We start from the raw sequence: 22762 nt of genomic DNA, 5'->3' as shown, positions 1-22762 counted from the left end.
TAAAGCAATATATGGAAATCTCAGGTTTTCATAGATTCAATAGCACCTTTAATATCATTGATGTATAAATGAGACATTTATAAAATTTTCCCTTTTTTGCAATAAATCTATTTTATGGAGGGATATTGGTGCCAATTATTCAGATTGATCTTTTAATATTCTATAGTAAGCTTTTTCACATGACCAGTAATGTTCCCTTTTTCATCCTTATTGTTGACCTATTCCTAAAACTATTCTGAGAACTGGAGGTTGAGTTGGGTTTACTAAGAAATTATACATAGTTTTATACAAAAATTTCAGAGATACACAAGAAACAGTGTCATTCTTTACAATTGTTAAAGTTTGCTTTCTCTGGTCAAAGATAAAGTTCCCTGACATTTGTGGGAAAAAGACAGAAGAAGCAGGAAACTAGAGCAAAGAGATTCATAACATTAATAAATCATTGTTATAATTGTTGTTTTGTTTCTGCTGGTGTTTTATGTTTTTGGAGATAGTCTGATATTCATTGTGACACTGACCTCCTTTTCTGAGTGTAATGACTCCAGATGTTAAAAGTAAATTGTATCTCTTTACCCACTTTCCTCATTAAGCCATCTGATACAATTGAGTGCTAGGTTATGCATCCTATTTAATAGACCTTGTTTATTTTTCAGGATGAAATTTGCCTTTCCTTTGTTTATTCATTCATTTCTTAATTATTCATTATAAATCTAAGTTATGTCAGAAATCTTCCTAGGAACTAGAGACATAGGCAATCTCATGGAGCTTACATTCCAGTTGGCAAAAGAGTAGGGAAAGAGAATATAAGTTTAAAAATATGTAAATATGATTTCAGGTGGTAAAAAATGCTGTGACAAAAATAAGAGTAGTATAAGGGAAGAAACGAGTACCGTTGGAAGATTTTGTTGTTTTGGTAGTCAGAGACAACGTCTCTGGTGAGGTGACACCTAAGCAGAGAAACAAAGAACTAAAGGGGGAAATGCATAGCTTCTGAGAGAAGATTGGCTGGGAAGATAGTGACTACTAAACCCCAAAGTGCCATCATGCCTCTTCTGTTCTAGAAACCATAACAGGTCAATGAAATTGGACAGAATGAGAAGTACAGAGAGGGAAATGAGTTCTGAGAGACCCTGGGGAGCCAGATTATATAGGGACTTATAGACCATCTTGAGGGCTTTGCTTTTTAATTTCAAAAAGATAGCGTCATTGGAAGATTTTTGGCAGAGAAATGACATTATATGAGCTGAGTTTTCTTTTCTTGTTTTTTACCAAAACATTTGATTACAGTGTTGAGAGAAAATTGTACGATGTTGTATTAGCTTTCTATGGATGCTGTAACAAATTAGCACAAACTTGGCAGCTTAAAATAAATCAAATAATTATTTTACAGTACTAAAATAAGAAGTTGGACACCAATCTCACTGGGCTAAGATCAAGGTGTTGGCAGGGTACATTCTTTCTGGAAGCTCTAAGGAGAAATATGTTTAGTTTTCTTGCTTTTTCCAGCTTCTGGAAGATACCCACTTTTTCTGTCTCATGACCCTCTTCCTTCATCTTCACAGCCACTAACATTGGGCCAAGTCCCTCTGACATCTTTCTCGTTCTCTCTTCAGCTTTCCTCTTCTACTTTAAAGGACCTTTGTGATTACATTGGGTTTAATCATGTAAAGCCTCACCATATGTTAAAGTCAGCTGATTAGCAAATAATTTCATCTGCTATCGTAATTCCTCTTTCCCAATTACTAATATACTCACAAATTCTGGTGTTTATGATGTGGGCATACTTGGGGGCCATTATTCTCTCACAAGTAGGTTAAATGTAGAACAGACTGGTAAGAAGGCTATTGAAATTCACCATGAGAGATGATGGGAACTGGGATAGGGTAGATAAAGGAGATGAAGAGAGACGGTTGGATTCTGGAAATATTTTCAAGGCATAAGGAGATTTTCTGATGTGCTATATGAGTGTGAGTGTGTGAGTGTGTGTGTGTGCACGCACACATGTGAAAGAAGTAAAGAAGACAAGAATGATCTCATAGTTTCAGGCCTGAGCATCAGCTAAAATGAAGGGGTTGTGATTCCTAAGATGAGAGAGACTGGGTGAATTTCTGTGTGCACGTGTGTGTGTGTGTGTGCGCGTGCATGCATGTTAGTCATTGAGGTAGGAGAGTTTTGATTTTTGATAAAGTAATTTTGAGATGCCTATTAGACAAGAAAAGAGAGATGTTGAATAGCCAGTTAGCATGCAAACATTCAGAGATAAGTTTAGGAAAGCAGATATACAGATATTAATTTGGTAGCCTTCAAATCATGTAACAGAATGAGAACATCTAGGAAGTGTGTATTGATAAAAAGAAAAGAAGTTCAAGTTCAGAGCCTTGGAGCACTCCAATATTTATGGAGAAAGATGATGAGTTAGAATAAGAAAGGAAAATTAAAAATAGACAACTAGTGAGGCGGCAGAAGAGACAATAGAGTGGGCTCCCAAAAGCTGTGTGAGAGACTGTTTCAGGAAGAAGGGAGAAGTAACAGTATCAAATGTGATTGAGAGTACTAATAAGATGAGAAGCGAGAAACTACTGCAATATGGAGGTCACTGTGACCTTGACAAGAATTATTTCTATAATGGAATGGTAGGGTCTAAAGCATAACTGAAATGGATTCTACAAGAATAGGATGAGAGAGAATGGAGTCAGCGTGAAGAAAAGACTCTTCTAAGAACTTCTATTATTGGAAGAGAACAAATGAGGCTCAGGCAAAAAAACTAATGATTTGTCAAAAGTTTTTAAACTTATTTCCTATGCTTTCTTTGTTTCTATTGTGAAATGTATCTCCACAAAGAGATTATCTAACGTATTTGAATATTTAATGACAAACATAATTGGAGTCATAAGGATTAACATTAATCAAACACTCATGAAGTGATACCCAGTTTAAGAAATTGAACACCGGTTACCAGTTATGTAACACTTCAGGTGACTTTCCCCAATTGTATACCACATCTTCTGCCCAGAGATTACATAGACAATATATTTTATGTTAAGCATTCTTTTTTTTCTCATAGATTTATCTTCTATGTAAGAGCCCCTAAAAATGTTTTCATTTTATCTAATTTTTACTTTTACATAAATGGAATAATTCTCCTACTCTCTTTTTTATATAGTTTTGCTGTACCTTTTGTGTATCTGACAGATAAGTAATATTTCATTTCTTTTTAAACTTTATAAAAAGAATGTTATGCTCTATGTAATCTTCTGATATTTTCTTAACTTGATATTATATTGTAAAGATTCATCTGCATTCTTGCTTGTGGAGCTGAGCGTATTTCTTTTGAATGCTAAATTATGTTGTGTTATGAAACTATACCTCAGTTCTTTCATTCATTGTTTTGTGGATGGGAATTTCGGTCATGTCCAGGTGTTTGCAATTGTGAACGTTCTTTTGCACATCCTCGTACAAGTCTCCCTTTGCGCTTTTTAAGAATTTCCTTTGGGCGTATTCCTAGGAGTGAAGTTGCTGTGTCATGGGAAATATGAATGGTCAATTTCAGGAAATAATCTAACTACTTTATAAAGTGGTTTCACCAATTTACTCTTCCATCACGAAGGTATGAGTTCTTGTCCCTCTATATATACTCCAATACTTGGTATTTTCAGACCTTTTAATTATTTTTGAGTCAATGGCAAACTTATCTCCAAGAAGGAGTGAAGGCTGATGGCTTTAACACTATAATGGACTGAGCCAGTTTGAGACTAGATTGGAGTTTTGTTAAGGTTCAGTCCATCTCCAGCTGAACCGTGTTTCCAGGGCAGAGTCCTCCAGGGCTTTCAACTGAGACCCCAGTGCTTTCACCAGGGCCTCTCTGTTGGTAGGTCCTGAATTCTGATCTTTTGTCCTCAGCCCTATAAGACAGACAAAAATTCTGCTCTACTTTACAGAGTTCTTCAGCTTAGCTTTGTTATCCACTTGCTCCACGAAGCCTCAGAATTTTACAAGTTGAATGGAAACCATATATTTAAGGCCCCTTAATTTTCCGTCTTTTTTCTCTATCCTAAGCAACTGTTAAAAGCTCCCAAGCAGCCTCCTTTTCCCTGGTCAATGTCTGGAAATGCAAAGCGGGCCCTTGCCCTATATCACAGACCTTCGAATGCCCCTGAGTAGAAGGTGGCTGCAGACCGTCAGCTATTTTCTTGGACTCTGGATCCCTATGGTCCCCGTTGCTTCGGCAGCTCTTCAATGCCATTCAAAAACGGTTTTTAAATTTTATCTGGATTTTCTAACTGTCCTTGTCTATTGCAAGGTTGTCTGCTGCAAGTGTTTGTTCTTCCCAAATATCATGTTATTTCATTCTGTGAACTCATTTTCCCCTAGTGGAGTGTCGGCCTCTGTTAACAATGTATATTAGGAAAAGCTGGACCTTTGTTTGTGTCATCCCCATGAAGAGGGCAGATGAATTGGGTGAAAAGATCTAGGGTTAAAATCCTTAAAAAAGCATCAGAAAATCAAAATTAGCCATTCCTTATCTGACAAAACTATTCATATCTTCATTTATTGTCTTTCTAGGGAGATCTGGAGTCGGGAAGAGACACTCCTTAGATTGAAATTAACCATCCCTGGGAATTTGGCCTCTGGGGCAGGTAAGTGACTGCCTGTGATTAGTGAATCTCCACTTATTTTCTAAATTTCTGATTATTGTGCTAACAAGATCTTCACCAGACATGATTCTAGGAATGGTCCTGATAGTCTTTTTCTCATGATAATGTAAGAGGCTGAGCAAAATAAAGGAAAAACAACAACAGAAACGAAAACAAAAAAGCAAAAATTCACAGACGTCCTTCTCCCTCTATACATGAGTTCAAAACACCCTCTCATCCCATTGTTCCAGGGTTTTGTCACGTTTTCTCCTTTTCTTTTTCTTTTTGGATCTATTCTGAAATATGCTGTCATGGACATTCTTATGTTTGTCTTCTGGTGCATGTGTGCATGCACAAATGTTTCTCCTAATCTAGGACTGGAATTACTAATTCCCTGGCATGCATGCAACCAGCTTTACCTGGCGCTGGCAAATTGTCAGCACTCCTTTATAGCAGCAGTGCAGAAAGTTCCCCTGCTCTATATCCTAGCAGGCATTTTGATTTGTGATTTTTGATTTTTACCAATTGTTTGGATTTGATGTTATCTCATTATGATTTTATTTTGTATTCCCTGGTTGTTAGTCAGTTTGATCATCATTTAATCTGTGTATTCACCAATTGGGATTCTTTTTCTGAAAATGGCTTTTTATTTCATTTGGTCATTTTATTATTTGTGTGAATGTTATTATTTGTTATTTGTGTTATTCTTACCAATTTGTGAGATTTCTTTATACACTCTGGATGATAATTCCTTATTAGTCTCATCTTTTGCAAATATCTTCTCCTAGTTTGCACTTTTATTCTTACTCTTTTTATGATGTTTTTTAATGAAATGAACTCAAATTTAATGTATTCTAATATATCTGATTTTTTTATTGTTTTTTCTTTTTGTCTTAAGAAATGTTTCCCTATCTTAACATCAAAAGTTGTTTTCTAGAACTTTTCTAAACATTTAAAAATTTTGCCACTTACATGTAAGAATTTGCTCATTTAGGAATTTTTTTTGGTGTTTTGTTTGAGATCATGATCCTTTTTCATTTTTCCTTATAATGAAAATAAAAGTTCCTGTATAATTTATTGACTCCTTTATCCTTCTCCACTAACTGGCCATAGACTCCTAAATTTAAATATTTCAAAATCTATCATGCATTCACACACACACATAATACTTCTGGAATCTAGATTGTTTCTGCTTTTTATTTACTTATTGCTACACCAATAGCACGTTGTCTTAATTAATTATTAACGTGGCTCTATATCTACCGGAGCTAGTGTTCCTTCTGGTTCTTCTTTACGAGTACCTTCACCTTTTGTAGCCCTTTGATACTCTGTATCAATTTTAAAAACAAATTATCTAAATCCGTAAAAGCAGAGTAGTAGCTTGTTTGAAATTGCATTAAATCTATACATCTTTTTGATATATAGACAAATAGAATTGCTATTTTTATGATGTTGTCTTTCCACTCCACGAACATCTATGATAGGTAGATAGATAATTGTCTTTCTTAATTGTTTGTTGCTAAGGTACAGAAATTCAATTAAAATTTGGAAATGATCTTTTATCCTACAAAATTGCTAAACTCTTGTTATTCATTACCATAACTCGCTCATAAATTTTATTTTTCCTTTGCTACATATAAAATCATATAATCTGCAATTGATGGCAGTTTCTCTGTTTCCTTTTATACGCTTTTAACATGTCAACAGTATGGAATTTCTAGGATTTCAGCGTTAGGTCTCTCAGCTGCCCTCCATGTCTCAGACCTAGCCTTTGTAGCGTGTCCAAGTACTTAGCTAGTTAAAATCAAGGCTCTGGGCCAACAGTGATTGGCAGATACCCCAGAGACAAATACACAAACATTGGCTTCAACACTACGTCATCCTTTAGGGATTTTTACTTTCTTGTTATTTCTAGACTCCTGCGAATTTCTTCCTTTTCCTGAAGTTTAAAAATGCCTTAAAAAACATTTTTTATTTGCTTTTAATGTTTTAACTATCATTTTTGTGATTGTGCTTCTCAGAGAGGTTAAGGTATATCTGAAGCTTTAGTTTCCTTTGTTGCTGAGAATGTTTCACTTTGGTTTTAGTTGTTTTACTTTTTTTTTTAAGATAGGAAGTATTACAATATACTTTTGTGCTGATGGGAATTAAGAGGTAGAGATAGAATAATGAATGGTGCAGGAATGAGAGAAAGTAGCTGAGTGGTAATATCTTTGTATGACTGACTCTGAGAGGAAATGGAATACAATCACAAGGGAAGGGGTCGTCCTTAGACAGATGCACGATATTCTATAAATGGAAACAGAGGAAAGTACAGAGTAAGGATTCCAGTGCACATAGACTTATAGCACGAATAATCTGCCTGGCTGTCACCTGTCTTTCCTTTTCCTCTGGCCCTTGCTGATCTTACCCAAGAGGTATTCCTGGAGTTATATTGAAAGGCCCTTCCGCTTACTCTGTGACAGGCTTTTTTCTCTTGCGGCGATTTTCAGGTAAGTGTTTCAGGTTCTTTTCCTTGAACTTTCTGAATGATGATGGCCATAATATTTGGTGTCCAATACTGATATGGATAGTCCCACCTGACTTGTATGTTTTTATAGGTCTTCTAAAAAACAAGCCTAGGAGTGAAGGCACTTAAATACGTGTCTTTAAGTAGTTACCTCAAATCAAATTTTTTACTGCATATTGATCTTTCTTCAGTGAGGCTTAGTGAATATGAACTTTAGTAAATTGTAGTGGAAAATAGTTTTTCCTGGGAGTTATAGGAACAAGCTTATAGTATTCTAGTGACTGTAGAACTTTGGGCATTGTGGTTCACATTTTTTGCATCTTGATTCCTCTGTCTGTAAAATGTAGAGGTTTAGCTTGATGGATCTTCAAAATCTCTACCAGGGCCAGCTCCGGTTGCCTAGTGATTAAGATCATTGTGCTCCACTTCGGAAACCTGGGTTCGGTTCCTGGGTGTGGAGTTACACCACTCTCTATCAGTGGTCATGCTGTGGCAGCAGTTCACATACATAAAAAGGAAGATTGGCAACAGATGTTAGCTCAGGGTGAATCTTCCTCAGGAAAAAAAAAAAGAAAGAAAGAAATCTTTACCAGATCTTACTTTCAAATAGGCAGATAATTCTGGAGCTGAAATATAAAACCAGATTTGTCTGACTCTACCACAGCGCTGTCTGCTGTCCTACTATCCATCCTTATGGAATTTGGTAAAGAAACCAAATGTATTCAAGTGGAATTTGTAAGTGAAAATCTGAAGGTAAATTTTGTGCCAAAAGTCAGAAGATTGTACTTTGAACTATATTGTTAATTGGTCAAATATACTCTAGTTTTTATTTTTAATTATCTCAAAATGAGATAATCTGTTAAATGAATGGGAAAAACACAAAGTGAGGAAACCATATCCCTTCACTCTCATTATTTCTGAAACTTTTTGGAAGACATTAATCCCTACAACTTGCAAATCTCTGTAATTCTTGTCTTAGTTTTTTTTCTTCATTTTTCCTTAAGTGTTCTAACTGTCTCCCAGGAGCAAAATGACTGACTCAGATTCTGAGACATTCCAGTCATTATGCACCAAAAAGGTACATATTTATTTAAACACACTTATAATTGATAATTTTCAAAAGAGTAGAAAACATATAGTTTCCTATACTTTTAGAATGAGAGCAAGTTGCCCATATTAGTTCATATTAATAGCCTTTTAATGTGTTTCTAACAAGGAATAATGAATTTTACTTCCAACACTTACAATAAAATATTCATTAGTCATTTATTTCAGTTTGTAATGTAAGTCAGGGGATGGAGTCTCATTTACTTATTCTCAGCTTTATTTAAGCACAGATCCATGAATAGAAGAGCACCATATAAGTTCTCTCCAGCAGTGATTAAAAACAACCTCTGAAAGCCAGTGTGAAGGAGGAAATTGTATAAAGTACAAGGAGGCAGGAGATACAGGTTCTTGGCTAGATTCCTCAGCAATCATCCCACTGTGCAAGCTACACCACTTTTAGTGACCTTTGTTTCCTTAAGTTTTAAATGTTTGTTCAATGATGGGTGTTTTTCCACTTCAATTTTAGATGGCATTTGTTTCTCTGATGTATGGAAAGGCCCGTTTACTACACAGATTCTTGTGTGCCAGAAGTCTAAGTCAAAACAAACTTGTTTCTCATTTACCGTAAAGAAATGCCTTATATTCAGACCAATGTTTCTCTCAGTTTTTACCTGAGGAAACTGCCTAAATTAAGAATACAGTATTTGGGGGCCGGCCCAATGACACAGTGGTTAAGTGGGCACATTCCGCTTCGGTGGCCCAGGGTTCGCCGGTTTGGATCCCAGATGCGGACATGGCAAGGTGTGGCAAGCCATGCTGTGGTGGGCCTCCCACATATAAAGTAGGGGAAGATGGGCATGGATGTTAGCTCAGAGCCAGTCTTCCTCAGCAAAAAGAGGAGGATTGGAAGATGTTAGCTCAGGGCTAATCTTCCTTGGGGAAAAAAAATGAATACAATATTTGATGACTCATTATTCCTTGAACAGAGGAGTACTAATATTTCACATTCACATGTCCTTCCCCCCACCACATGAAAAGGGAACAGTTCTTTCCTCTGAACAGAAAGGTGCAGAGGCCTGGGGGAGGAGGTGTTCATTGAGGAGAACGATGCTGCATTCATTCCAAGATCTAATTTATCCTTAGCTCTAAGGGAAGAGTGAATGTTCTATGGCTACAACTGATGACATTGGCTGTTCTTATTATTTTTTCAATGTCCACTGTAGACATTGAAAATAGACAAGCTATTCTCCAGCCATGAGAATTGACTATGAGTAGATGGGTTCTTAAATCCTTTAAGGTGGGAAAATTTAGTATGAGAATATCTTATTCTACTTCCAAAGAAATGGAAATTGTCATTTAATACTTTGCTCTCTTCTCTAATTTTGTAGCTATTTTCTCCTTTTAATGAAGAATAATAGTTCTGAAAGGGGATATACAAATGATTCTTTTTACTATTATGATTCAATTGCACTAGAAAAGCTTATAATTTAAAAATGTCTCTCTTTTGTATAAAAATTCATTGAATGATGATCTTTATTGTGTCTTTTGTGTCCAGATATTCGTTGGTTAATATAGATGAATGTTAAGCAGGTTAAATTCATAATGGATTTTTGTCTTTTATTCTTGAGGTTCAAAATGTTATACTTGAGTTTTGGCTATGTACTGTTGAGTTATGGACTACAATAAATTAAAATCATCTAATTTTATAAGAGGCTTCTGAAATATACTTTAATATGGCAGTCTGAGATTCAAAATACTCTCTTCCTCAAAAAAGAGGAAAAAGAGGAAAGTGTTAACTGTCCTTGTATTTCAGTAGATAGTTTCTCTCGCTCCCCTCTCTCTCAGTAAACTCTGACATCATGCTGCAAGTTTTTAATTCTTTAATCTCTTAAATTATGAGATTACTTTTGAATGTTTTATGAAATTAAACAGTATATCTCCAGGTAAAATTCCAAATAGTGGATACAATTACATCATGATTATCACAAAACTTTTTTCTCAAATCAGTTACTAGAAAATTACAACTGTTGAAAATATTATTTCCAAAAAGAAAAAACTATGATTCACATTCAAATATAAAATAAGACCTGTCAAATACTTAATTCAACTTATTAATTAATAAGAGAATAATTAATGAGGGTTCCTAATAAATTGCTACTTTAATTATAAACTGATAATGTCTAACAGTGCCGTAAACAATACTCGTTAGGGTTATTTTGTTCCATTGGACAGAAATTAGTTGCATCTCTATTGGATACAAGTGTACAAAGTAAACTCTGCCTCTACAGAATTGTAAAGTAACCTAGAAAATAGGAAGTCAAGCTCAGCCCTACAGTGAAAGAGCTCACAGTAAACTCCTTTGCCCCTTTCTAAGGATTGAATAATTTTTCTGGCAGAAGTTTCTTCCGTATCACTTCTAAGACCATTTAAGCACTAGGTACAGAGAGAACAAAGACTTAGTGTATCAAACCGTATGTTATTTGCTGCCCCCAAAGACAAAACAGGCATTTAGTAGCATTTTACCGCAAATCACTAGAACCCCAAATGGTGGAGTCTGGCACATAGTGAGATGCAAAGTCAGGCAGATCTTAAATCTCTTTTTTCTGACTTTGTGGCTTTGTGGCTTCCTTAAACTCTTAAGCTTTGGCTTGAGAAATAGGTAAAATATGTAAAATGGAAATAGCAGTAATACCAAACTACATGATTGTGGTGAGGAATAAATGAGAAAATGTGTATAAAACATTGGAATATTAGCTGATATGTACTAAGCATTCATTAACTATTAGCTTTTTTACCCTCAAACAAATTTTTCTCAAGATTCGTTTTCTCTCTTAGCTATGCATTCAAATAGATTTTATATTTTTAATAGTCACTCAGAAGGAGTGCATAAAGTGAATTTTTTTTTCCTGTTTACTCAAATTTGACTGCAGCTCTTTTTGTGCTTTCGGAACTATGATAAATCTAAATAAAATGTGGTAATGTAAGTGAAGGAATATTGATGATTAAGATTGTGAGTCATTGACACAAGACTTACTAATTATTTAAGTGCTATTTATTTATTTTTAACAAGCACCATAGGTATGCCTAAAATTAAATCTTACAGTCTTTTTCTTTGTGATATCTTTTATATCAGCCCAAGGAATAACAGGATTTTATTTTTTAACAGCAAATTACTGATGGATGAATAATGAATGCAACGTCCTTAAAGATCAATTTTCCATGGGTTAGCAGATGTCACTGTGCTTGTGTAGTGAAGTATTTTTCCATAGAGAAAAAGTTAGTAGACACATGTATTAACTTCCTAGAGCGACCATGACAAAATATCTCAGACTGGGCGGCTTAAACAACAGAAATTTATTTCTCACAGTTCTGGAGGCTGGAAGTTCAAGATCAAGGTGTTGGCAGGCTTAGTGTTTCTGAGGCCTCTCTCTTTGACTAGCAGATGGCTGCCTTCTCGCTGTGTCCTCACACGGTCTTTTCTCTGTTCATACTTTGTGTCTCTAATCTTCTCTTCTTGTAGCAACACCAGTCATATTGAATTTGGGCAAACCCATATGACCTCATTTTACCTTAATTACCTCTTTAAAGGCCCTTTGTCTAAATACAGTCACATTCTGAAGTACTGGGGTTAGGACATCAACATAGGAATTTGGGGGTTACACAATCAGCCCACAAGACCTGGATAAGGATCTTGAATGTACATGTCTTTGGAAATAGTTTTAATTTCATTTGAGTAAGGCAGCACATCTCAATATAAAAGATGGTCTCTGAAACAATGCTGCCTGACTTCAAATGCTGCTCTGCCACTACCGGCTCTGTCACTCTGAGTAGGCTACTTAACTTCCCTATGCCTCTTTTTCTCTATTTCTTCAACAGAAACCCTTGTGGTATATCTCTCATAGATTTGGCGTAGGGAGATAAATGAGTTATTTCATATCCTACATTTAGAAGATCATCTATAAATATACTATAATTCTTAGATATTAGAATTTCTTTCTTCTGAGTAAGTAATGTATCACAAGCAAACCCAATGAATGTCAAATAGAAATTAAAAGAGATATTTATCAGTTTACCTCTATAAAGAATATTGAAAAATATGTATGCAATTGTGTCTCTTAACCATAGGATACCTTTTGAGAAATAAGTTGTTGGGTGATTTTTGTCATTATGTGAACATTATAGAATGTACTTACACAAAATTAGATGCTATAGCCTACTACACACCTAGGCTACATGGTACTAATCTTATGGGACCACCATTGTATATGCTGTCCGTCGTTGACTGAAATGTTGTTATGCAGTGCATGACCGTATATAAATTTAATTTCCTTCTCTTTTTCTGAGGCACTGTATTTATTAGTAAGCAACTAGAATCTCTTCAATCATTTATCATCAACTTGAACTGTGTATGATCTGATCTCTAAAAAACAAGAGAGAAGAGACTTTGAGTTTCTGCTAACTTGCCCTGGAAAAGACGCAACACTGTTTTTTGTTTAGTGATTAATTCAACGCAGCTGTTTTTAAAGAATATAGTATATAAAATTTGGAGAAACTGATATATTGTCTTCCTTTACACAATTAATATTTAAAGTAATATAGTATATTATGCTCATATTTGTGTTACTAGGAGAAATAATACAGAATTTGAGGATTTTTTTTCTGATGGTCAGCTTGCTTCAGAGTTTATTGCACCGAATTGACATTCACTATTTGATAGAAAGCATGAGAAGAATAATGATGAAAATATTTGGTAACTATCTATAGGCAGACATTGAATTAGCAGTTTATAATATTCAGATAAAAAGACTTAAAAATAAATAGAAGCTAATCCCGAAGTAGTGCTTCTAAGATCACATAGGAAAAGCTCCCATATGTCTGTTTGCAATGTGAAATACAGCATTGTTCAGTGGACTACATGATTTATCAGAGATTTCTGCATCTCTCTGACCCTGTGAGTCTAAGGAAACTTTACAGATACAGCTGCCATAAATACTCATCATGCCTCTTCAGCACGCTGAGTTAAAGGCAATTGATCTGGGTTGGCCTTCATTCATAATATGGTGTCAGGTGTATACGGTACTTTTCTTCTATTTTGGCCCTAAATTATGATGACAACTTCCCATTTTGCATCAAGTGCTTATTGTTATTCTCATTGTCTTTGGAGTTCACTTGAGAGGTAGAAAACAATCCTGTATTTGCTCTATGGGAAATTCAATTCTTCCAATTCTTTGCAGTATTACGTTTGGGATAGTTTTCTTTTTTTAACCAAGAGCTATCTCAATAATTCATATATAAGTGTGGGGTGAAAGATTGCTGATGATCCTGAGAAGGAGCAGAACCATGTTTCCTAGTTCCAGCTTATGGCCCTGATCTGACAAGAGAAAATAAAAGGTAAGATTTACTGGCAGCAAAGAATAGCTATGAAATTCATGGGCTAAGAGAATGTGACTTATTTATTTAACTGAGTTTGAAATGAAATATCTAGCATAGTGCAAGTGAGGGTCAGAGGGAAATTAAATAAAAGGTTGGGGAGTGGAAATATTACCTGAGTTTGACTGAATATCGAATAAAGACAATATATATTTACCCAGTTCTCTTGGGATTACTTTATTAAAACAGCTTTCTTCCCCATTTTTTAAATAAATATTACTATTTTCCATTGGGAGGAAAAAGATATTAGAGTTTGAAAACATACTGAATTTGTACCAGCAAATAGGAATTTTATTGATCTTTCTAATCAATGTGTTTTCCTAATTGATAGCATTGCTGAGTAGATAAGGTTTAACTAGGAGATCCTTTTTCTGTTAACTTATTGACAGAATAATACTTGTACGGACATTGTGTGCTATTTGAAAGGCAAAAGTCCAAGGTTTATTTATGTGAACGAAGACAAAATAAACTGTAGAAATTATTCACAAGTGTCAAGGACATAAACCTTCTCCCAAACTGCACACAAAGGAAAGACATCTTTGGCATAGAGACCTACTTGTAATGTCTTATTTTCCTGTGACTAAAATAATTGCAGTGTGAAGAATGCATAAGAAGGGTAAATTCATCAGACAGTCCACCGTCTTTGTGAGCCACATATTCAAGTGTTAGTGCTTTAGTTTTTAGACCTCACAGCCTTACTAAATTTCCCGCATAAGTCTCTATGTGTGAAAGAGAACCTAAAAAATTCTTTTCACCTTAAGGAATTACTTTATAGTGAGTAGTTTGGTGCTAGAGATTTTGGTTAAGAAGATTTACACCTATTGTGTTGAAATCTCTTGCAAATATAAATATATGAATGTCCTTAGGCTTAAAACATTATATACTTCTTTTTCCTGTCTATGAATAAGCTACTATTTATTGAGGTAAAAATAAAGAATCATCATTTTGCTTTATTTAAATTTCCTTAGATTTCCTGAGAAATAGTTGACGTCAATTTGTCCTTACGGTTCTACAGCATTTCACACAATCAAAAGATGTTTGTATCTTGTTTTTAAACATTTAAAAGTACATTAAAAATTAGTATCCAGTTCTGTTACTTTGAGGATTCCAATGTATCTTTAAGAGCGGTTGACCTTAAACAAATAGACAGCCAGTTATTCCTCTAAGAAAAATAGGTTTATTCGGGATAAGTGAAGAATTGCAGTTCAGGGTTTGCAACAATGGCAAGCCAAAGGCAAGTCCCCAGCAGCAAAGGGAGGAGAAACTCTTTCATAGAGGGGAATAAGAAGTTGGGACTGCTACTGTAAACAAAGAGATTGGGGTGTAGTGGCTTTTCGTTGGCTGGGTTGTGACAGTCTCTCACTGGCTGTGCTTCTTTCCGTCAAGAAGAGGAAGTCCTTCTTCCTGTTGGGCTCTGCTATCAATGTAGGTCATGACAGCTCCCCATTTTGACCTCCCAACTTTATTTTAATGAGGTTTCTGTTTATTAATTTCCACATTTCCTTATTTTGATTGAGATCTTTCTCTGAAAGCATCTCTGATCAGGGGCCAGGTTTTTCTGATTTCAGCAGCCTTTTGTCCCTCAATGCCAAGGACCTTTCCTGGGTGTCATGTCCCATGTTGGAGGGAAAGTGCACAGGTTAGAAACCTACTGAGGCCACGTTTGAATAATAAGGAGGGGTAGAAGGGAGAACTCCCAGGCACTTTTTTATTCTAAAGTCCATATGTTATCCAGATTATAGGCATTGGACATCATGTAAAGCATTGTGTCATCATCAAAGTTCTGGACAGACATCCTTCCAACAGGCCTCGTCCAGACATCTTGGGAAAGCTATCCTATCAGGTGTCATTTGCTTCACTGCTGTGAAATCTGTACTTTCAGGTCACCAGATGATGTGCAAGTCCAGTCACGGTTTGGTGCTTTCTTTAGGTGTGTCATGTGAATCCAAGAGTCTATTCCCTGGAATTTTGCAGCACAAGGGTTACTTAATAGTTCCCTTTCCAGTGATGTTGGAGAGAGTCCTCCTGGGTGTATCTTTTCCAATAGACGAAATTTCCAGGTTGCAAAGTATGACGCTTAAGGTCTTCATCTCCCTGGAGCACACTGTGAAAAGATTGCTGTACCAAAACATGATTATTTTTGATAAAAGAAATTAGGCCCTTGCAATATTGGAGTATATATATATATTTTTTTATCAGCTGTGAATCAAAAGAGGCAGGAGTCAAGTGCATTGGGCATCCTGTGACTATCTCAAAGAATGAAAGTTTAGGAGTTCCATAGGGGGTAGATCTTAGATTTAGAAGAACCAACAGCAAGGCTTTTGGCCAAGGTACTTGGAGAACCTCTACGAATATTGCCAATTGAGTCTTGACAACGCCATTAGTGTGTTCGACCAAATGAGAGGATTGAGTATGGTAACTGCAGTGAAAGTGTTGCAAAAAAGGCCAGACAGCACAATGTCAAAGTACCTGACCAGTAAAATGGATTCCTTGATCTCTATGAAGCTCAAGAAGAGTTCCCCAGGTAGGGATAATCTTTTTAAAAAGGACTTTAGCCACAGAAGACACAGTAGCCTCTTGGCAAGGGAAGGCTTCAGTCCAGTGAGAAAATATGCAATCCATGATTAAGACATATTTATATCCATGAGACTGGGTAGATTGTATGAAGTCCAGTTTCAAGCTTCTAATCATGGCTTAATCTTTCTTGTGATCAGTTCCTATCCACCAAGAGTCACCTCATTAGAATAAAAGACATTCCAATCATCCAGAAAATTCCAAGGGACTTAGGATCTCTCTGTCAGATATAGAGGGGTCAAAGACCAGACAGAACAAAAGATGCTTCCAGTGCTCTTATCACTTAGGAAATAACAAGAGTTTTAGGAGTTCTGTGGCAGGAAAAGGAGAAAGAGCCCAATATATACAAGTTTTCTATTATTTTCCACTTATAAACTAGTATAATACTTACTTAGCAAGAAATTGGAAGTCTTAAGCTCCGTCACTTTAGAAGCTGAGGGGATGGACAAGGGCTAGAGAGGACAATATGCAGAGAACAAAGATCAAAGTCAGAACCTAAAGGACTGGATATATTTAAAAGTTGAGAAGAGGATGATGAAGAGTTGTTGACAACAGAGATAAATAATGATCAAAAATGAAAATGACATCCTGTAATAAAACTACAGATAGGAATCAAAACAAGATTTTTCCAAAAGAAATATGCAAAATGCGGAACATCAAGAATGAGCAAATTAGTTATGAAAGAAGAGGAGTAACTCAGGGGAGGAGCTAACATTTATTGGGCACAAATATGTAAGCAGGATCAGTATTACAATGGAGAAAACTGATGTTCATATATCTTCAGTAGCTTGGCCAAGGCCAGAACGTTATTAGATTAAAAAGACAGTGTTTGATTACAGACCTGTTCCCATAAACTCATCTTGTCCATTGAAACATACTAAAATGCCAATTTCATGGGTAGAAAAGTTTAATTCACATGAGGATTTTCTGTTGATAGAAATTACTCTGAAGCAATACTCCAATATTTTCCTCCATAATGCCTAAAAGTATTCTGATTCCTTTCTTTTCTACTCTCTCTCTCTCACATCACAAAAGTGCCTGGGCTGGGCATGCATGCGCTTGTGTGCCGGCCTGTGAGAAGGTATGTGTGCATATTTATTTAGGGTCTGTGAATTGGAAGGGTATATTTTGTTCAGTAATTTGCCTGGCATTGCTCAAAATCATAGGAGAAAAGTTTACGGTTATTTTTATCATTCTCAAAACAAATGCTATTATTTAGTTTTCATATTTATCAAATATGTAAAACTGCAAGTTTTATACTTTCAATTTTGTGTCAAATTAATAGCAAGAAGTAAATTGCCTTAGAATTTCTAAAATGCAATTAATCCAAAAGTTTTATTTTTTGCATTTTATAAAAATTTTGGTTAATTGTAAAGAAAAAAATAACTTTTATCTTGGACATATCTACATAATTTTTTAGCACAGGATTATTTTAATATGGTGAAGATTTTGTTTCAAATGGTGTGAATCACAAAAATCTTGGTCCATGTCTATACACAGAATTTGAAAATACATGGCTTAAGCTTTACATGCCTATAAGTAACTTGTTATCTTTTTGAGATATTCTTCAAAGGAGGAAAATGTAATTGCAGGGTCCCTAAATATCAACTCAGGTTGAGTATTTGGCATTTTATCCATCTTCAAGGAGTCTACAGATTTACTGCCTACCATTTAAGGGAGGCCCTGGCCTTTACAGCCACATAAAGATAATTGCTGAGAAAAAAAAAAAGAGAAAATTGTATGTATAAAGAGAATTACTGTCACCTCAGAACGTAGTATAATTGGGACCCGACAAATGAGAAGAGTTTTTGCATAGGACACTTACTTCATGATGTTACATGTGTTAAGACAGGGTTTTTAGATAGTTGTTTGAACATGCTTTTAGAAAGTTTTATTATATTTTGTATATGTAATAGAGTCAAATGAAAAGTTGAAAAATTTAAATTAAGGTTTAAGTTCTTCTTATGAAAAGTAATTCCTGTTTATTTATAAAAATTGACAACACAGTCTTGTCCAAGAAGAAAGTGACAGAAGGTCATGATGGCACCATCAAAGAAAGACAGACTCTTCACAAACTGGACATTTTACTGTTTCATTTTTGTCAGGTGGACTTCTCAGTAACATGCAAGTTTGTGACTTTCTTTGTGCTTAATATTATATCCATATATTTCTCAATGCCATTAAATATCTCTGGATATTTAATTCTAGGTATTTTCCATTATTCACTTCATGTGAATATACTGAACATTTGGTTTCAGTTGAGGGAACACAAAATATACAGTAATATTTGACTTTATGTGAAGGTTTTTTCTGCTTGCTCCTGGTGCTATTTTATTCATATTCCTAGAAGCAGACTGCGTGAATAATTTAAACAAACAAACAAATAAAATGTAAAGTTTCATATTGCCAAAAGATTCATATTGCCAAATTGTTTTGCAGGAGGTTATACTAATATAAACTCCAACTAACAGCATAAGAACGCTTGAAGAAAACTTTGAAATTTTTCAAATTTTGTAGAGAAAATGAATTCTTCTCATTTTATTATAGATTTGCTCTTATTAATACTGTAGTTGAATATTTTTCATGTGTTATCAAGTGTTTCCACTGTACATAATGAATTATCATCCTTTCAGTCTCCAATATAAGTTTCTTTGCTCCCTGGCCCCTAAGTTAATATCATATGTTTGAGGTTTGTAATTGCACCAGCAACGCAGTTCTGGTACCAATTTCTGTGTCAATCTCAGTAACATAAAATAACAGAATTTATTTCTCATTCATTCCACATGTCTGTTGAGCAGTAGTGAAATCTCTTTTTCACATCATTCTTATAACTTGGCTGGCACGATCAGTAACTATAACATTACCAGTTTTTGTCAGAGAGAAAAAGTGCCAGGGGGGCTTTAAATTGCTCGATAATGTTCTGGCCTGGAAATGACACACAAAATTTTTATTCCCAACTCATGGACCAGAACTAGTCTCATGTCCCTATCCAAAAAACAAGAAGCCAGGAAGTTCAAGTGTACCATGTGCTGGACAGTCAAGGATTGGGAAGGTATTCAAATAGCTTTAATGAAAGCTACCGTAGGCAATTATTTTCCTGAATTAAATTAGAACTTGACAATGGATGTTATGCCAACATTTAAAATGTTTCTATAGATACATTTCATTGCGGCAGAATCAGCTCTTAAGTAACATTAAAGTAAAAAACAAAGTATGTTTTACGATACTGTTATATAAAATTGCATTTGATTTGTGTTTAAATTAAGAGAGAGGATTATTAATTATTTCTGAAAGGATGGTAACAAAAATGCTTAGAGTGGTTGCTAGTGGGGGTTTGAGAGAGCCAATCTACAAATCCCTTTTTCCCTGCTCGCATTACAAAACAATTGAAAAATAAGATATAAGAGTAAAGCATAGGAAAATCTAAGTTTTACTTTTAATGAATAAGATAAATTTATTGGAGATTATATTTTATAAATGACAGCAAATGTGCTTCTAATATTTAATATCAGAGTCATACAAAATTACTCACTATAGGTGAAATTTGACCTATATGGACCTCACTCTTCTCAATGAGGTCTTCCTGCCAAAATCTACTTGCATGAAGGAGCAGATCGGTGTATGGTTTCTGTGGGCAACTAGCACCTAAGACAAAAAGGGAGGAAGATTTGACTATGCATGCTTGATTTCTCTCTGAAACTCAAAAATAAAACAAGAAAATAAGCCTGAGGGGCTTTCTCACATTAACAATTCCCAACTATTAAATTTGTGTTCAACCAGGGACGTTTCCAGCCCTCTTAGGTAATTAGATCAGTCTGGCAGGACTATTGTACTCCTATTCTCAACTGCTTCTTTGTGGATCCTCTTGGAAGGAATGGTAGGAAGTTGTGATTTGTGCTCCCAGAGGCTTCTGAAATGAGTTCGGATACTGCATTAATTAATTCTGAGACCACGCTTTCTGCAAGGTTGAAAATTCAATCCCCATTCTATTTCCCATCCCCAATTGCGTGCAGGCGCATTCCCGTGTAGACCATTGAGAGATCTGCAGTGAAGTTCACTCAAAAAATTTAGGGTAGTCTGATAATAAAATTTCAAAAACATAATGTCTCAAAGTTTAATATAATCGTTTCCCTTAATCCAATTCTCAAGAAAAAATTAAAATCTGAAATTTAGCTGTCTTAGAAAATTAATATTTAAAATATTTCAAGACCCCATAAATTTAAACTTTGAAATTGAAATTATCTTATAGTGGTTAAAAGACTAAGGACATCAAGGAGCGGTATTTTTAAGTTATCCTCCCCAGTTGATTGCTTTACTTAGTTTCAGCTGGATTGGTTTTCAATGTCTGCATAGATTTGAACTCCTACAGCAGGTATAGTTTGGACTCTCTCGAAGAAATAGATGTTACTTTAGGTACTTTCTTGTGCCATAAGGTTTGATTCCTAAGGGTTAACAGGACAGAGGGATTATCACAGGACTGGCCTTACTCCCACCATGTTTGGAATACAAGCCAATCCTTGGCCTTATTGCAGCTATCTGGTCAAGATTACATTCCCAGAACATGTACTAACCTTTCTGAAGAGCATACAGATAAAAAAGGGTATGTGGAAAAAAAGTTTAACTGAAGAAAACCTTGGTTTTTAGCTTCATAAAACTGCCAGTTAATCTCCACAGTTAATCTTTATCCTATACCTAGTGAACTTAAAATTCAATTTGAAGATTCAATTAGGAGTTTTGATCTTCAGCATTATCAACTCTGGAAGAGTTGTCAGAGAGTTACGTTGGATACAGTGCTATCTTCTTGCAAATTATAAATGTTTTTCAATGATGGTAGCCCCTACTGGCAGATATAATATAGGGGAGTTTTTTTTCTCTAGTTACTCAAGATATTTAGAACCTCTCAATTTATGTTTTTTTAACCTACATTCCTGAAACCCTTATTTCTGCTTCAGGGACTAGTGACTGAACACCTGCTATTAATTGTGAGTAGGTTCTCACAGTTTTGTTACAGTTTTGGCTACAGTGATTATTACAGAGACTGATTATATGTGTGTATATATAAATACATATTTTTTTATATATTATGTGTGATTTTGTATATATATATACTATATACTATAAAAACTATTCTATATAGTAAATACTATACTATATAGTTTATATACTATAAAACATATTCTCTGTAATTTTTTATAGAGAGGAAAATACAGTTAAGGAACTAAAAAAAAGAAAAGCTTCACTGTTGAAACAGGTACTCAAATATCATGCAATTTTATCTTCCTGAATTGAATAATCTGTACCAGGAGAAAATTTCCCCATTGACCCCATATCTAAACCATGCCTGAACTTGATCTATCATTACCATTAGGTCCATGATCCATTTTGATTTGATTTTTATATATGATGTAAAGTAAAATTCAATGTTCCTTTTTAATTTTCATTCAGACATTTGTTTTACTCTCATTTGTTGAAAAGATTACTATTTCCCCACTGAATTTCCTTGATACCTTTGTCAGATATCAATTGACTACATTTGTGTGATCTACTTCCTGATTCTTGATTCTGTTACATTGATCTATATGTCTATCCTTTTATCATCAAAATCACATTGTAGTCCTATAGTAAATATTAAAATCATGTAGTATGAATCATCCAACATTCTTCTTATTTACAGAGAGTATTGGCTATTCTATATCATTTGGGTTTCCATATACATTTTAGAACAAACTTATCAACTTCTACATAAATTCCTGCTGGAATTTTTTATTCAGATTGTGTTAAATCTATTAAAAAATTTAAAATTAAATGACATCTTAATAATATCAAGTGTTCCAATTTACAAACAGAGTTTTTCTCTTTAATTAGATAATCCCATATTGCCCTCAGCAATGCTCTGGGAAATTGGAACAGATGTTCCAATTGTTTGCTGCTACTATGAAAAAACAATTGATTTTAGTTAATGTTGTATCCTCTGACTTTACTAAATTCATTTATTAGTTATAATAGAATTTTTGTATATTGTTTAGAATTTCTATGTAAACAGTTACCATGTGCAAAAGTTTTTTGAACATTTTATCTTTTATTTATTTTTCTTGACTTGTTGCAGTGGCTAGCACCTCTAGTACAATGGTGAGTACAGGGTACAAGGGAAAAAATGAGCATCCTTGCTTTGTTTCTGATGTTTGGAAGGACATATTTATTATTTCACAATTTAGTATGATGTTAGCTGTAGGTTTTACATAGGTGCCCTTTATCAGACTGAGGAAATTTTCTTCTGTTTCTCAGTAATTATTGTGATCAATAATTACTCTGTATTGCTCTCCAACACACGCTCTTATTCCCTCTATTAAAGTATTTTCTACATAATAGAATTAGAGTTAGTCTGACTTTTTAAAACTAGTTAATACAAGAGTTCACTTCTATCATTTACTGAAAAGATTTCTGTAATATTATTTGTTCCTTGAATGTTTGACAGAATTCATTAGTAAAGTCCTATGGTCCAAGTGTTTTCTTTATGGGAAGATACAGTACAACAAATACATTACAACAAATTTGATGTATCAAATAG

The 22762-nt window shown here is 34.7% G+C and overlaps 1 long non-coding RNA gene across 1 annotated transcript in view; it reads left to right on the top strand.

The window, feature by feature from the left end:
• The first annotated feature begins 6780 nt into the window (after nt 1–6780).
• LOC138925273 (uncharacterized) overlaps nt 6781–22762 on the top strand; it is a 59746-nt gene continuing 43764 nt past the window's right edge. Inside the window, exon 1 of the long non-coding RNA XR_011441198.1 lies at nt 6781–7126. This is a non-coding gene — a long non-coding RNA (uncharacterized lncRNA). The remainder of the gene's footprint in view (nt 7127–22762) is intronic.

This window comes from Equus caballus, chromosome 7 (genome assembly GCF_041296265.1).
Source record: "Equus caballus isolate H_3958 breed thoroughbred chromosome 7, TB-T2T, whole genome shotgun sequence".
Lineage (NCBI taxonomy): Eukaryota > Metazoa > Chordata > Mammalia > Perissodactyla > Equidae > Equus > Equus caballus.
Note: the sequence above shows the minus strand (reverse complement) of the source record. Positions and strands in the feature narration are given on the sequence as shown.